Below are 17,705 nucleotides of genomic sequence, written 5' to 3' on the forward strand. Positions count from 1 at the left end.
GCATCATGTGGATGATACCAATGTCCATTGGTATTTGGAGAAGTTGCTGAGTCGTTTTGTACCTTGCTTTGTTTGTGGAGCCGCCTGAGTGCCTGGATGACTGACAATGGTGGAATCCCAATTTCTTAGGCTGCTGCCATTCCGGGACAAGATACCCATGGCTCTCTTCTGTAAGCAGTCTTTCACTTTTGAGGTTTCCAGCCTGGGTGCAGTGGAACCTTATTAGTTCCTTAAGACATTTCCTTAAGACATTTTTCCTATTGTCCTGTTATAAAGTATTTGGCTTCTTAACACTACCCTTTTTGGCAAACAATTTCTCCCCTGATGCATCTTGGCTGTCACAAGCTCTGCAAGAACATCCTTTCTGTTGAAGCTCAAAACTTTTTAAATCATTCAACTGTACCTTTTGCTACTGATTCTCAAAATGGTGCTTGCTGTATTCCAGCAACAGTAGTCATGACCTCACCTTAATATTAGATTGACTTGAAATTTCTTCCACCAAAGTAGTCTGCCACCCTCAATCTCAGTCAGCCTCAATATTTGCTGCTGGGTGGGGGGGTTGCACTGCTGGAGGAAGCTTTGTGGCTGTCTGGGCACACACTTCTCAGGTGGAGAAATACAAATGGCAAGTAAATACGTGAAACAATGTTCATCATCATTAGTCATTAGAGAAATGCAAATAAAACAACATCGAGATTCCATTTCACTCCTGAAAGAATGGCCAGGATCAAGAAAAACCACCAAAAACAAATGCTGGAGAGGCTGTGGGGAAAACGGAACTGTCCTGCACTGTTGGTGGGAGTGTAGGCTGGTGCAACCACTGTGGAGGTGATCTGGAGATTCTTTAAAACCTGGGATTGGAAGTCCCATTCGATCCAGCTATTCCACTTCTCGGCATATTCCCAGAAGAATTGAAAACATCATACCACAGTGATCTATGTGCACCCATGTTTATAGCAGCACAATTAGTAATAGCCAGATCTTGGAAATAACCTAAGTGTCCATCAGCTGAGGAATGGATAAAATGTTGTGGTGTTTTTATACAATGGAGTACTAGTCAGCTATAAAGAATGATCACATTGAGATATTTATAAACAAATGGGTGCAACTTAAGACCATACTCATAAGCGAAAAGAATCCAACTCACATGTATAAATACCGTATAGTCTTCCTAGTGTAAGTAATGGTAATTGTATATAAGAGTTTATGGTAATCATGATTCCCAATTACATTGCTTTGAAGCCCTGTAATGTATTCATTCATTAGTTGGAGTAGTTTTAATCTGCTTTGTTTGATGTTATTATCTGTAATAGTATGAACAGCTATTTTGAAGAAAATAAGTCATTATAACAGCCAGTGCTGATTTAATATCATCTTACTCTGAAGCCCTATCAATGCTTCTGCTTTTCTGTTTCCTTTGGTTCTATCATGTTGTGTCTTACTAAATTGTATTATGTGTGATAGTATAAACACATTTTTTTATGGAAAATGAGATAAGATAGTAGCCATTGTTCATTTTTTGTTATTTATTTCTGTATAGCCTGTAATACTTTCATTCCCTTTAATGGTTTTATACTATCTTGTTATGTTTGATACTATTATATATGAAGTTATGCTCAACTATTTCAAAGAAAGAGACATTATGGCAGTCACTGTTAATTATGGGTTGTCTTCTTCTGGTGAAATACTGTGTTGTTTACATTTTTCTGTTCTGATCTGTTTTGTTATGGTCTGTTTTATCTTAATCTCTTTAAAATAAATAAAATAAAAAGATATTTCAATATAATGCTCAAGGATATAACAAATCTATTGAGCAGACTAGTACCTAACTGTAGCAGTGTGTTTCACTTTTATGTAATAGTTGTCACACTTCACAGACTTTTCACCTCAAATTTCTAATTGAGCAAGCTTCAGCTAGATTTGTTTTTACAAAATGTTCTTGAATGGTACTGACACTGGCGATGTATGAATCTTCATTTTATTTTGGAGATTACCAAAATGTTTTGACAAGTGACTTTTAAAGCACAAAGTATTGGTCTTGTACGTAGGGAATGACAGATGTACATAGTTAGAGAAGCCTAAAATATTCCATAATATTTTAAAAATTCATTTAATGTTAATGATTGGGATATATTTTAATTAAATGATATATTTATATAAATTATTGCTTAGCTTTTTGTTTTATTTATAAAAACCTTGAGATTGTTTAAGAAATGTGTTTTAAATAAATTATTTGTTCTAATATACTTATGACAGATTTTTTGGGTTAAAATGTGTTCAAAATATTTAACCAAATGAGACTAAAGCAGAATAAAATGAAAGGATTACCCTTTTAATTTACAATTTTTGTGAAATGACAGGATCTTAATAGATGCTAATCTTTTGATTGCTCTAACAATGAATACTTTCTGTAAATAGTCAGATTAGGAAGACTACTGAATTAACGTTGGATTTCACATTAACTTGAAATAGTAAGTTCGGTTTCAGGTAAAATGTCAATTTACTCAGTAAACTGTAAATTCTATATTAGAAAAATAAATGCATAAACCAAAATGCCTAAAAAATAATTTCCTACTTTAAATCTAGTAGGCTTCAAAGATGCAACCTAGAGTTCCTTATGTAGGATTTCCTCTGAAAAAATATTTTTCTTTCAAATGAACTTTTGAACTTATGCATGTGTAGTCATGTACCAGAGCTATAAAAAGCTGATTCCTTTATGCCACCAAATTTGTTACTGGTACTGTGTTTAAGTATTTTCATTAAATATTGGATTCTATACTTTTCTTGAATTAATGTCATTTCATAATTATATTTTTTGTCTGTTACACTGTGACATTTGATGCTTTACCCATACGTTCATGTGACTAACCCTTAGGTTAGTGGCAGGTCTTAATTGTGTTTCTTTACTAAAACTAGTTAAATGTAGAGATTTACTCACTCTTGTAGGTAGTTTATTATACGTATGAAATGTTAATTAATTACATTCTTATTGGTAATCTGTAATATATACATAAGTATTGCTGCATAGGTTCATTTACATTTTTCTTTGTTGCTTACAATTATTATAATTTTTTTACACATATACAGAATCCAGAGTGCAAAATCAGCTTCCATATACACTACGTGATGATCAAACAAGGGTAGTTACCATTCCATTTTGAACACTTAAAATCTTTGGATTAACAGAAAGTAATTATTCATGTTTATTTGATTTTTATCAAAATTTTCAATTCTTAATGGCAGCTCCAACAGTTTTCTCTTAATGTATTACCAAACAGATCCTCACTTATTCTTAGTGGCCATTAATCAATGTTCTTCACAGGGAGAAAGAAATATAGTTTAAGTTAAATAGTGTATATTGCCTCAAATATTAGAAAAATACTTCTAAGATCAGAAATTTAAGCCATTTTATAAAAAGCAACTTGAAATTTCTCCTATTAATGTGGAACACAAAATCAAAATGTATCTAAAAGTCTAGGTGCCCTATACTAGAAAATAATGAAAAAAAACTCATTGCCTAAACACATGTCTTAAGAGCACTAGCTCAGTGTCTTCAGATGTACACCCAGAATCTGACTGCAGCACATGGGCGGAGGGAGTGGGATGTGTGGAGACCAGCCAAGCAGCATCTTGTGGGAACTGTACGGCTGACATTTGGGTATGCCTACTAGAACTGACTTAAGTAATTTATTACAAACATAATGACCTGGATCCTGACCCATTACCCCCTGGGAAGTTTCGAATGCCAGATATTAAGGTTTGTGTCCAGATGTCCTCTCAAAAGCCTCACGCAGTCATAGATTGGGTTTTCTCAGAGATGGCTGATTCTAGTATATGTAGTACTGTGATTAAGAGTGTGTGATTAGCAAATCAATTCACTGATTGGGTTGGCACTGCCCCACTCCTGGTAGCTTAGATAATGTATAAAAAAAGCAAAAAGAAGCTGTTAAGTCCCCTCACTTGCTTTGCTGCCTTCTACCCACTGAGGACTATTTCTCCTCTGTGATGTCTCTCAGCCATGCTGCCTGGTCTTGGAAGCAATTGATTATGGACTCAAATATCTGCAAACTGTGAGCTAAATAAACCTTATCCGTTTACTTTGGATGTTTGGCATTTTGTTACAGCAACCAGACAGATACAGCTAAGACAGTTGAAGTCTCTTTCCTTCTCTGAGAGACTATTTTTACTTGTGTCATAAGAATATGCACTGTGTAGCCAGATGTAAATAAAGCACCCCTGTAATCCCAGCACTCAGGGAGGCCAAGGCAGAAGTGTGGTGAATTAGAATCCAGACTGTGTAATTTATTTGATATACCAGGAGCCTGTCCCCAAAAAGAGGGGCAGTGCAGATGCAAATGTAATGTGAAGTCCTTAAGTGTAATCCCAAGTAATACACACACGCACACACACACACACACACACACACACACACACACACACTCGTTCCTGTCAATTCCTTCATGGAGGTTGCATAACACATCACCTCATCCATTAGCAATCATGTCTTTGAAACTTTTCAATTTCACTAATCTCTGTGTTGAAGGTAAACAGACATGGCCTAAAAGCTGCCCTGATTTGTTTCAGTAGTACATGTTGCCCAGAGCAGCCTTCTATGTAGTGAACTGTACCTGAGTTTGGAGTGTAAATGAGCCGCACCCTAACCTAAAAGTTTGCTTTTGTAACCAAGTATACACACCTCAAAGCACCTCCACCATTCTCATCCACCAAGATTTTCCTGCTGCAGCTGATGAGCTCATGTCCGCATCAGGCAAACGCATCATCTCACCAGGCCTGTACACTGCTCTACACTAGGATGACTGCCGCGAGGAAGCATACGCTGACACAGAAGAGCAAAGGTCCTGTTTCCCTGCACTTAACAGAATGATAATTTGAGGTTTCCCACAAAGCACTTCAGCGTCGGGCCCTGTGAATACGCTTTATAAAGGAAGGCAAAAGGAAAAAAGGAGCGCAGTATACAAAGTAGAAGCAGGGCCTGAGGTGGTGGTATCTGTTCAGGTTTCTGGATAGTATTTTTATGTAAATTAATTCTCTTAAAAGTGGTGATTAAAACATACGGTAAATATTTAAATGGACAACCATTAAGCTGAAAGACTCTTTGGCATGAATCCCCCTCAAAATTCCCCTCTTCACTTTGGATGCTTGTATCCCCCTTCCTTCTTGCCACCTTCTGAAGCAAATCTAAAAAGCTTCTTTGTTGGCTTAAAAAGACTGATAACAACGTTTGGCGAATGCTGCTCCTGACAGACATTCGATTAAAACATAAGCTCATAAAAGCATGATGGTGTGTCCTCGCCCACATTTCATGGGCTGTGGCCCTGCGCTGCTGCCGGCTCTTCCTCAGTGTCAACAGGACCATGAGAGGCAGATGCCGGGAGTCACTTCAGAACACAGAGGTGGCCAGCGCTGCCTAACCAAGGACACTTGAGGGACAGGATTTCCAGAACTGCTTCAGAAAGAGGTGTGAAGATGGGAAAAGTGTTTGCAGAGAGTTGGGGCAATGAGAGTTTTTGAGAGGATTTGTGGCTTTGTGGCTTTTCCTGTAATAAATTTTGCTTTATTTCAACACAAATCGTATATTTCATCATACTTCATGTATTTAAAAGATAGATTTACACAAAATGTCACCACAAGGCTGTGATCATTTCCAAGAGTAAAACTCAGCCTCACATCACATGGATAATCATTGCTAAAGGATTCTTTTGTTTCCTTGAGAATGTTCTGTATATGCTATTATTTGAAAACAAAAATGTTAATAAGATCATATCACTTGTAGTAGTATACATGATGCTTTTCACTAAATATGAAATACTTATATATTAACACATGTATACTCTATCCTATTTAATTATCATATATCCAGTCCAGTGTGTTTTGTTCATTTAATCATATACTGACACAATTTGTCTCTTTTTAAAATGCTTATTTATATAAGCATTTCATAGAAGAATCTTACATTTGGTTCTATTTACTGAATAAATTCCTAGAAGTTGATTTACTGGGGCAAAAATTATGTACATCACAAAGATTTTTACACTAGTCTGCACCACTGAAATTTCCTCACAACAGATTTGACACTTCACATCACCGTCGCAGGTGTTCATCGATAATGTGCTAATTTTCTTTTCCCTTTGTATAATTTATCCCTTGCACTTCCTACCATTTCTTACTTGTGAAGGTACACGCCATTCTCTTCTGAGCTTGCTGTGATGAGAACACGGGTGTGCTGAGAACAGCCGCTTTCTCCTGGCTTGTTAAGCACTGCATGCTGTGCACCAAGTATGCAGTTATGCAGTTCACAACCAGCGCTAAACAGTAAAGTGATTACTACACATACCACAATACACAGCATTTAATTTCACCAGTAACAAAGTAATAGATAGAACTAACCATGCAAATTATTTTAAAGCTTACTGAATGAACTTCTTTCTGTTACTAATTTTCTAAGTTTCTTCAACTAGTTTCATAGCTTTAAATATCGCTTACACAACACTTTTACAGTAATGTTCTCAATCCAAATACTCCCATGCCATACAACAGGCTCTGCAAAACAACTCTGGGCGCTGGGTAGGCATCTCCAAATTAACCTGTCTCATCATACCTCATCTGTTTCCCCTAAAGGTGCTTCTATATGAATACAAAACAATGTTTTTCCTGTGGTGCAGCATAAAAATTCCTAGTCCTCTCCTTGTTTCCATGTACACAGGCTATCAGAAAGTCTTGCCCGCATCCCTTTGGTGATCATGTGGAATTCATTCTGGAAATCCATGACAACTTCCCGAAGCATCAGTTCCTCACATCCCTGTTAAAACTGCGGTCATCTTTCCTCTGGATTATTTCACAAGAATCCCTCCTGGTCTCCTTGGCTACCCATATCCCACTGTCACCTTGATCAAACTGGCAGCCAGGAGATGATTTTTAAATATAGGTGAGATCATATCCCTCCTCAGGTAAAAGTCAAAATCCACACCATACCCATGATCTCTGTGCCCTCACGTATGCTGTGAGAAAGGAGATGACTTCTCTGGCAGTTTTCCTTAAAATGCACAAACTCTTTGAAACGTTGGTAAAAGTCAGATAAGCCCAACAGAATGACATTCTGCAGTGTGCATGAATTGTGCCAAGAATGTTAAAATCATGAAGGAATATGAAACAAGGACAAATGATCACAACCTGAGGGAGACAAAGCAACTGATTAAACACAGTTCCACACTGTATTTCTAACTGAAAAGTAGCGTAGCAGTGGCAATGGGGAGAACTGGCCAAAGCTGTATGTCAGTTGACAGTGTTGTGTCAGTGACCTCTTAACGTTGATAAATGTACAGGGTCACTTAATGTAACAGTAGAGGACACTGAGCATTAGCCTGTGCAAGCATCTGCATATTTTTACAACACTGCCATGGATGCAGAGTGATGTCGAAATGAGTTCAGAAGTCTTTGCTTCCCTCGTTCAGCGCGCTGACAGCTGCAGCTTCTCTGCTCTTGCCAGCCCCTCTTCTCTCATCTGTTATTCATTTTTTCTCACTCCTTTGCTGGCTCTGCTCAACCACTGTTAGAATTTTACGAAAATGCTGAGCATCTTAGGCCTCCGGATGTTTGCACTTGCTTTGGAAGGTGTTCCCTTTGTTTCTACATGGTTTTTCCCTTGGCTCTGTCAGTCAGGTCTCTGCTAGATGGTGAGGGCTGCCCTGAGGATCCCACCAAAACACACTCCTCTCTAACCCTCCCTCCAGCTGCTGTCCTGCTGCTCACCCCCCTTTTCCGGCACCAGGCAATGCGTAAGAATTTCTTTCTGCATGTCCTCATTATTGTCTCCCTCTTTTCTGTAAGACCACAGACATGCCTCACTCGCTGCCACATGTTTCCAGTCCTTAATTTTCTCTGCCCTCTGAAGGAAAATAAACAATCATCTGTTGTATATGTGGGGAAAAAAAAGGGAACTATTTTGCTAGGAATTTAAAACAGAATGAATTTTAAATTAAAAATATGTAATCCATTTTCATTTTTATCTAGCATTCCAATTTATCTAATAGTCTTACACAACAGAAAATATACACTCTCTTACCTGGTGTAACATATCAAGCTGCATTCGTGTGCTCTTAAAGAAATGACAAAGCTGGGCTGGGCCTGGGGCACAGGCTTGCAATCCCAGCAATGAGGAGGAGGGAGGATTGCCTGGCGTTCCAGAACTGGCTGGGCTACAGTGTAGGTTCAAGGTCGGGCTCAATAAAGATCAACACAACTCAGATCATCAAACCAGTTTCCAGACCAGTATGTTTTTAACAATGATTTGTGATTTTTAAAAATGAGGTAATGGACATGATAGACCTATGAGTAAAATTTCTCTTATTGAAATCCAAGAATTTAATGTCCACTTCAATTGGTACCTGTTGTTAAATTTCAGAAAACAGATATATTACAAAACATGGCAAATAAATTCAATAGCAATACCATAATATCATCTCATTCAGTTGTTTTGCAGATACACAAAGAAAGCTTTCAAAATAATACTTCAGAGTATTATTCATGTCTTAGAATATCATTTGTATATAAGATGCACCAAATGTTTACTTTTAATTAATTTTATATATCTGGCTATATGATTCTAAAGCAAAGTGTTATGGTATCACGAAGACCTGTCACTGGTGAAGGTTGTTTTTTTTTTTTTTTTTTTTTTTTTTTTCATCACACTGGGAGATAAAAGCATATTCTGGGGATTCTGGGGACATGAAAGTTTTAGTATACTCTGGAGTTATCTCAATTACCACAAAACAATTAGCTGATAATGTTAAAAAGTTATGGCTAATTTAACTAATGGTTAATGAGACTTAGTAAAACTGTCAGAGTTGATGAGCCCTGGGAGAGTTTCTGGAGGGATACACATTAAAGTTAGAGTCCTTGACATTTTTTAAGGGTGTAGTCAGTATTTGGAATAATAGGCTCTCATATAATGATTTGCCAAAAATATAAGCTTAGATTTTAATCCTTTCAAAAGTCAGATGGAGATGGGTTCTAACCAGAAGTCAGAAATCTGTCACTGAGTATAGATTGTATGTCTCAGAGCATGTTATAGCTCGTATAATGCTTTTCTAAGACTATTTGAGTATATGGAATATTAATAAAAATGAGATTCTCTTCTTTGTTATGTACTTTGAAAATACAACAATAACTATATTTGAGCTTTACTGAATGACAATGAAATACAATTAAGTGTGTCAATTGTTGAAGTCAATGAGCATACAAGGGCGATAAACTTTCAGGACTGTCTTTCAAAAGTGTTAGAAGCTGTAATGTCTTTTCAACAATGGCTTTGAAGTTCCACACTAAAGGACAGCGCACTGTTCTTAATGAAATTCATGTATAATTTATTAAATGGTTTGAGCCTGTTATACTTTTCCCCGAAGCTTATGCTATAGAATACATAAGTCTTTTACACCAGGCAAACTCAGCTTCTTACTGTGAGATATTTATTTGTTTCCAAAGCATCCAATTTAAGTAATGCATAAGAAAATGGACTTATACATCTAACAGAAAGGAAAAAGAATTCTACACAAAGAACTCAAAAAGACAGCTGTTAAAAAATACACTGATTATATTATCTTAGTAAAATGTGAAAAGATTCTAGTTCATTGGTGAATCTTCTGATTTAATCCTCGCCTTCCTTCGAGGATTTCTTATTATGGGTATCTGGAGTAAATATTTGATAAATTTATTGTGGTTAAAAATGTTGGAAGAAAATGTCACAATCAGCACATTTGAAATATTAAAGTACCATTTTATTTTTCAGTTTCCATCATGAAAACACATGACACCAAGGGTTCTATGTAATGTAAAGAAGGGGAAATATCAGTGACAGGGCAGGAAACAAACTATATGTGCAAATAAATCAGAACTTGTTCCTGTCTCATCATGGATTCTTTTAACTCTGAGTTAATCAAAGTCATTTCATAAATATCCCAAAATACAATATTATTGTATTGCCAATAATCAAACAAATTTATAAATTCATATATAAAGCATATATCAATAGATACATCCATACACACACACACACACACATTGAACTTGGGTTATTGCATTTTATAATCTAAAAAACACTATGTCAAGAACTGTGATAATGGGAAGATGGAAATTTTCAAAACTTGCATTTATAGATAATCCAAAGTGTGCATACACTACAAAAATATAAATATGCAAGCATACTACTGTACATATTATATATAAAAAGACATATATATATATGATGTACCAGACTATAATATATTTTAGTGCAGAGCTTGATTGTGGAAAGACCTACTATAGAATCTAAATTTGCTGCAAGTTTGTGCTCAGGGAGAGATGCATTCTGAAAAAGAGAAACTAGAAAGGCATTTGAAGAAGGCAGGAATATTGCTTGGATAGGATTTTGCAAGATTCATATGGTTGGTAGCTATTTTAGCTATGTTATTAATAATTATCCATTTGTATACTTAGCAAAATAGATAAGCCATTGCTATTTCTAGGCACTATCGCACAGCCTAGAGTTGCAAAAGCAGAGAAGGTATTTGCACTTCAGTCATAGTTAGGAGGTAATAGCAGACAATTAAAATCACAAGTAGTTTATCATTTTCATTTCAGTCATAAGACACAAATTACCTATTATTAATGACTAGTAAATATCATCACCATGCCTAAAGTGGCCAAGTTAGAATATTAGGGATTAGCAGGAATTATAAAATTTAAATAAATTCAGTAAATTACCAAGCAGAGGAAGCTGAGGAAGTAAAAATAGTTTGTCCATGGAAAGATCCATTCACTATGGAAGAAATTTGCTGGTTTTGGACTAGCAAATACAAATTTTGAGAACAATATGCTAGTGTTGGCTGGGGGAGACCGTCCTACCACTTCCTGTAGGGTAGTTAGGTGAAGTGATTTTTAGGACAGCAAAGTTAACACAGTGTGAAAGGACTGCATTTAGTTAATCGTTTGGTAAAATTATGGAAGTGCCTGTTGCTACCCATTAGGATGATTTTCCTGGTATTGGTGGGATTTTGTACCCACCTGGATTAGGTATGAACATATTCATTGTTTTGCAAAGTGCCTGGTTGTTTAAAAGTTCTTAGCAAATATTTTTGAATAAAAACTAGTGAAACATAAAATAATAAACATTTCAACAGGCCAAATCCCACCTAACAAATCCCTCCAACAGCTCTATGTCTAATCAAGCATGATTTCACAGTCCTGGGGTTTGACTAATCCTCTCAGATGGAGGTAAACAAACTGGACACCAGACTTACGATTAAGTTAGCATTTTGTTATTTCAGTGCTAATGTTGTGAATACCAGAAGCATGCAGATTCATTCTCTGGATGGGCCTGTGTGTGTGTGTACATGCCCATGTGTGCAAGCACTTATGTGTTGGTGATTAGTACAATCCTTAAACACTTCTAAGATGCCACAGTATAGAAATAAATGTGTACTGTATAGAAATATCTGCAAGATTAATATTTCATGGGAAAGAAGAAACACTTAGGAAAACATCTTTTTTAGAAAAGGGTAATGGTACAAAAATATTTAAGAAACCTTGTGGCATGCTTTCCCCCTAAGGAAAAACCGAGAGCTCTGGAAACCAGCTCAAATCACTCATACACTGAAAGGAAGTATTTGCGTGTTTTATTTCTCCTCATTTTTCCTTGAGCAAATGAAACTACAGCCCGATATTTGATAAAACAAGAACATATATGAAGGGAAATCAAAATAAGCAAAGGGTACCGTAATGATGTAATGTGAAACTTAGATAGAAGGAACTTTTATATTGCAGATGAATTTTCTGGCGTTTTAGGATGACTGAAGCCACAAGTGCATTAATCTTTAGCACAGATATTTGAGATAGAAATATGTCCAAAATGGGGCTAAAATTTGCAAAACAAAGTTTTTTTTTCCTGTCATTTCTTCTTGAACTTGCATTTCTGGCAGTCTAATAGCATAAATTGCTTGCCAGTTGACAGATACATTTTACTTCACTGAGTTTTATGTAAGATCTAAAACATTTGCAAACTCTCTCCCTCTTTTAATTTGCAAACTCTCTCCCTCTTTTAAACTACACTAAATAATTCAGGAGGTAAATATTATAAACCAAAAATAAGAGTTCATAGAGCTTGATTTCATGATTCATTTTCTTTATTTAGAATATGTATCAATGAAAATCTTTTATGGATAAGATTCCTACTGCTGAAATAATCATGCACTATTTATATGGTACTTTTTAAAGCACTATAAGAGATATCATTAATGGGAAGTTTCTTCTAGAACAACAATAATATTACTAAATTCATTCTCAGTAGGGTGGAAATAAATAGTTTGTAAACAGAGATATCAGGCAATATTAAAGAAAAGTAACAAATACAAAGAAGCATTAATTTCACATATAAGAAAAGCACCAAAACCATTTTTGGTGGACTTGAAATAACCATTGATTCTTAAAGTCAGTACTTGAGATAAGCTATCATTAATATGGGTAAGAGTAGGCTTTGTCTACATTACCAGTGTATCTTTAGTAGGGAAAGTAGAATGAAGATAATGATAACAAGGTAAAATGCTTGATTTCTTCAAACTGAAAACTATGTAAAGGAAATTAAGCAAACTGAAAGTGTTTAGGCATCAAACCTTGCCTGTGAGAATGTGGCTAGTCATGCAGTCCTTCAGCTCAGCTGCCTGAATATGCTCTCATTCTTCTTAATTAGTCATGAAAACCTCCACTTATCTAACACTCAAGAATGCGCATTCCACCAGTGCTGTTAATTGTGGAGCTGGTTGTTCAAAATTGCCAAAAGGACACTTAGTAACTATTTTCAGCTACGTATAATATGACTCCCACCTCTTCTAATTTCTGTCGCTGTCCTATGAGTGTCCTGGATGACATGCGACTAAATGTGTATGCATATATTCAAATAAATCTTAATGTGCAAAACAGGAAGGGGGTCAGACATGGTGCACATGGAATCATTCACTGATACCCTTTCTAGAGCAAAGCAACTCCTTGAAAAAAGAGTTTTATTAAAGTTAAACCAAATTCATCAAATTCTGTATCTTTATTTCATTATAAAGTGCTACCTCAAAATTTCATTATTGATACTCATAATTATTATCTGTTTAACACTTAAAGTAGTTTGTTTATTTATAATTAGTCAAAGAAAATGATTACATACAGGATACAAATTTATAGTATTATTTAAAATGGTCACCCAAGTACAAGAAGTGCAGGAAATCTGTACATACACTAAATACATAGAAAATCCAGCCTAGGTCCTGGATCCCCTGGCAATATCCTGCATGAGTCCAGCTGAAAGCCTAGAGCACATGACAATACCTCCCAGGAATGCCACTTGGGATCTAGAGCTCATGACAATGACTAATGCAAGACATGCATCTGCACTGGGAAGGCCCAAAGGTCAGCAGTGCAAGCCAGGATGTCTATGCCAGTGGGGTGAAAGATCTGTGCCAGTAAGCTGAGGATTCTGCAGTGGAGCTAAGAAGCAACTCTCAAATTAAGGACCAGGGCTCCCTGCAAAAGTATCGCAGCCATCCTCAGTGACAAGGAGGTCTCCAGAACCTCCAATGATTAGGATAGCCGAGTTCATATCACGAAACCAGGGTGAAAAGCTTCTCCTGGAAATTTAACAGCACACAGTCACAGCTTCTACTCTGGAGACATTAAGTGATGCTCAAATAAGTACCAGAGCTCCCCCAGAGTGAACCTCAGCAATTCCCAGCTACCAGGTCTCAAGTTCCTCTAATGATAGTAGCCAAACTCATACCAAGGAGGCCAGCTAGGTGAGCTTCTCCAGGCAAACTAGCAGCTCCAATAGAACCAACAACTCCAAACAATAAGGCTTAGGAGAACCCACAACACTACTCTCTTCTTCTCTAATTTAGTCCTCAAATGGACCCTCAACACTCAACACCACACTGATTCAGTTCAGTTATTGTTAAATTGACCATCAGTTTTCAATTTGCCACAATATTGTGTAATAGCTTACAATACGAAGAGCTATTAAAACCAAAGCTTCACTATGGTATTTCAGAAATAGTTTATCTGCCTTGTAAATTACATACATCTTTTGTGAAGTAGAAAAAGAGTCCAAGACTCTTTCTTTGCCTGTAAGATTCACATGGCTATATGATTATTTTTTAAGATCAATGGAATTTGAGGACTTCAAATACTGGCAATAACAACTTCCTTACATACTTCCTCCTAAAACTCTGAGATAAAGAATGCTGGAACAATATAGGAAAATTTACTGGAAAGTTGAAGCAACTGTAGATTTATTTTTTACTACAGCATGCATTAAAATAATTTATTCATGATTTATTACCTGGATTGAGGCCCATTCATAATTCAAACAATTAATGTATGTGGCATTGGCTTCAAAGTCAGACACTGGTCAATAAAGGAAAGCTGTCAATAGGATGGAAAGCTTAACAACAACTAACAGTCTACACAAAGAGCAGACCAGAGGTCCACAATAGTGTAAGCAATCAAGTGTGTGCAATGTGAGTAGCTATAGTTAAAACTGGTGAAATCTAAAATGGTTGTATATATTAATTGCTTTTGGTTAATTATAGAAAAAAGTGAGCAAAGTGATTTCACAAGCAAGAAGAAATACATAACTAATGATGTCAGAACTCACCCTGAAAGCTCATCCTGTAGCCTGAAAGTATTAAAATAAAGAGAATGACATCATCAATTTCATTTCGATATCTGTGTATGCATCACAAACATAGAAAAGATCTCCTGCCTTCTATATAGAACAATAAATCTGAGAATGTATTAGAAAATCAGACTAATGGATATATTATCTGAGAATAAATGTGTTATAGGTGGAAATGGAAAGCAGGTTCAGGTATGGGGAAATTATTTTTATCACAGAATTCTACAAGCTCTTACATCAGAAATAGAAATAAATAGTTTCTACTAATTATCAATGAAGATATTTTACTCATATAGATAATTGGTAATGTTACGTCCTCTTTACCTTTCTTAAACTGTGTTGAGGAAGAAGTAAAAGATGGAATTCTGCAGCTGCTAAGAGATAATTGCTGTAGAACCAGAGCTCAGTGAGACACGCAGGGGGATCCCAGTGAGAGAATCAGTGTCTGTCGCAAGATGTTAGAAGTTTGGTAGAAGAATGTCACGAGGAAGAAAAACAATTTTGTAAATATAGAAAGAATGACATAAGCACTAATCATAAGAGTATGTTTAAAGGTAATGTTATTATAGCTGTTCACTAAGAACCTGAGTATCAGGAAGCTGCAAAGGAATCATGAATTGTAAAATAATATGAATGTTCAAATAGAAAGCAAATTTACATATCTCTTGATTTGGGGCAAATACTAGTGCTGAATTGCTCAGGATAGGCTAAGCCATGGTGCAGTTCACATATGCCGATGTCTCAGTGATTTCATAGTTACGTGGAGATTTGTGCAACATGGTCAGGGAATGTCTTGGGGCAAGGAGTTACAGAAGCTCCCTCCCTGGTGGAGATGAAGGGTAAGAAGGTGCGTATATCTAATATTTCTTCTCATTGCTATATTTAGTATTATTATACAACATCATATTATTTTTATATGGCAGTGAATTTTTTGTTTATTTTTATGGAAAAATGTAATCTTAAAACTTTTTAATAATACAAATCCAAAATATATGTTAATTTCAAGTTAATAGGGTAGATGTAAATAGGAATGAATTTATTAACATAGTTTATAATTGAGGATGTTCAGAAATACCTACACATGGAAATTTGGTTACTATAGCTTCTTCTGCGATCCCTAAACTAAAAGTGGTGAATGGTAAGGTACATTCTCATTATGAGAATTGTTATGGTCCCTCAAGACCCATAAGACCATTCTCTGATTCTTGGTCTATCAACTTCTTCACAGTTATAAGAAAAGATGGAAAATTAAACTGTGAAAAGGCTTTCAAACATTCACCAGCACTCTTTTCCAGAATGGCACAATGCAATTTCTATTCCCTGCAGTAAAAATATTATGACATGCTCCCTTTCACCTTAAACACTAGTAAGGTGAGTCACTGATCACCTAACTTGAAAAGTTTGAGTCATCTAGCAAAAGGGACAACCTTGTCTCTGTCTGTACACTGCTGCAGAAGCATAACTCACTATGCTGAGTATCTGGGAGAGATTTAAGAACATTATCTGTTCCCTTTGGAGTTAAAATTTGCAAGAACTTGTAACTTTCAGGAGGAAAATTCTAAAGATGGAAAACTGCCTGGAGCTGCCAGGAATATCTGATTAAAATGAAGACAGGAAAAAAATGCCCCTTTCACAAATTCATGTTTTACAGCGATCTTATCGTACATCAGAGAATAAAGACAGGCATGACCACTTTGAAAGGAACTAGAATAAAATATTCTCTATAGAAAACATGACTTGTGCCATATTTAAGGACAATCACAAGAGAATCTCTAGTGTATCTTGTGTGTTGTCGTTTATAGTTCTGTTTTTTTTTTTTTTAAAGTAATGCACAATTACCTGTTTACTCTACCTTGGGAATTGGCCCAAGAGACCAAACTCATACCCTGCAAAAGACAGCATGGATGTGTCCCACATAGAGACCACTGTCACAGACCTCAGTTGCATCTATCTGGTGAGAATTTGTTCTTTTTCTGATCTCTCCCATCCTTTCTGTGAGAGGAACAAAAGCATCTGGAGTGGCCAAGGACTGAACTGAAAGAAGACGGCAAAAACCACAGGACAGACTGATGGACAGGAACACTCTAGTGAGATATGGGGTAGAAGTTAGGCTTAGAATGGAATAGAATTCTTTATACTTAAGCAAAACCTGGAATTCTGCCCTGGAGTTTGGCTTCTCTGCCTTCTTAATTGGTGTTGGGAGAGAAGGAAAGATAAACAGTGGATCAGTAGTCACACCCCACAATTTTCCCTTCAAAGATGGAGCTATAACTTTAAAAGTCCAAAACCTTCCATTTTTAATTAGTGTCCAGCTACTTTGTTTCTTTTAAATACTTTTGCAGCTTTTTATCAGGGACCTAGCCTAAATCCCTGATTACATATAACAAGGGTATGTGAGAGGACAAAATAAGAACCAGAGACAAATTTAGGCAGACATGCTGAGTAACTGGGAAGTTGAAGTATCCAGTTGGACCAAGAGAGCGACACTCCAAACAGTCACTACTTATTGGGTGTGTACAGTGATAAGGCAGGCTAGAGAAAAATTCAAAGGGCAAAGATAAGCTTGGGATGAATCAAGAGGGCAGACATGACTTTATGCTAACAAGGATCTTGCCCTGGAATGCTTATTCAATTCAATGGTTTTAGTTTGAGTCTTAGTAGGAGGAAAAGGAGGGCACATCCGTAAAGAGTTAATGGGAAATCTCAAATGTGTGGTACCAACAATCCCAAGCCTCCATTCATCCCTTAGGGAAATATGCCAAACTAGCCACTTGTGGGAAGCCGCCTATGATGGCGCCCATTTCCTGCTTCCGGGTTCTTCCCGGCCTGAACAAGCCCACCAAATTGTCATGTCTGCCCAGTTACCCGTGACGCTAGCCTATCAGCTTGTTAGACGCGCTTCTCTGTGATTGGATACTGCTTCCCCTTATAAGAGGTTGTTCCTGCCCCCAACGGGCAGAAGAGGAACCAACGTTGAGGGTGGCGGACCTTGTTAGGT

Source organism: Cavia porcellus, unplaced genomic scaffold (assembly GCF_034190915.1).
Source record: "Cavia porcellus strain 051 isolate PalLab524CR breed Dunkin Hartley unplaced genomic scaffold, mCavPor4.1 scaffold_16, whole genome shotgun sequence".
Classification (NCBI taxonomy): domain Eukaryota; kingdom Metazoa; phylum Chordata; class Mammalia; order Rodentia; family Caviidae; genus Cavia; species Cavia porcellus.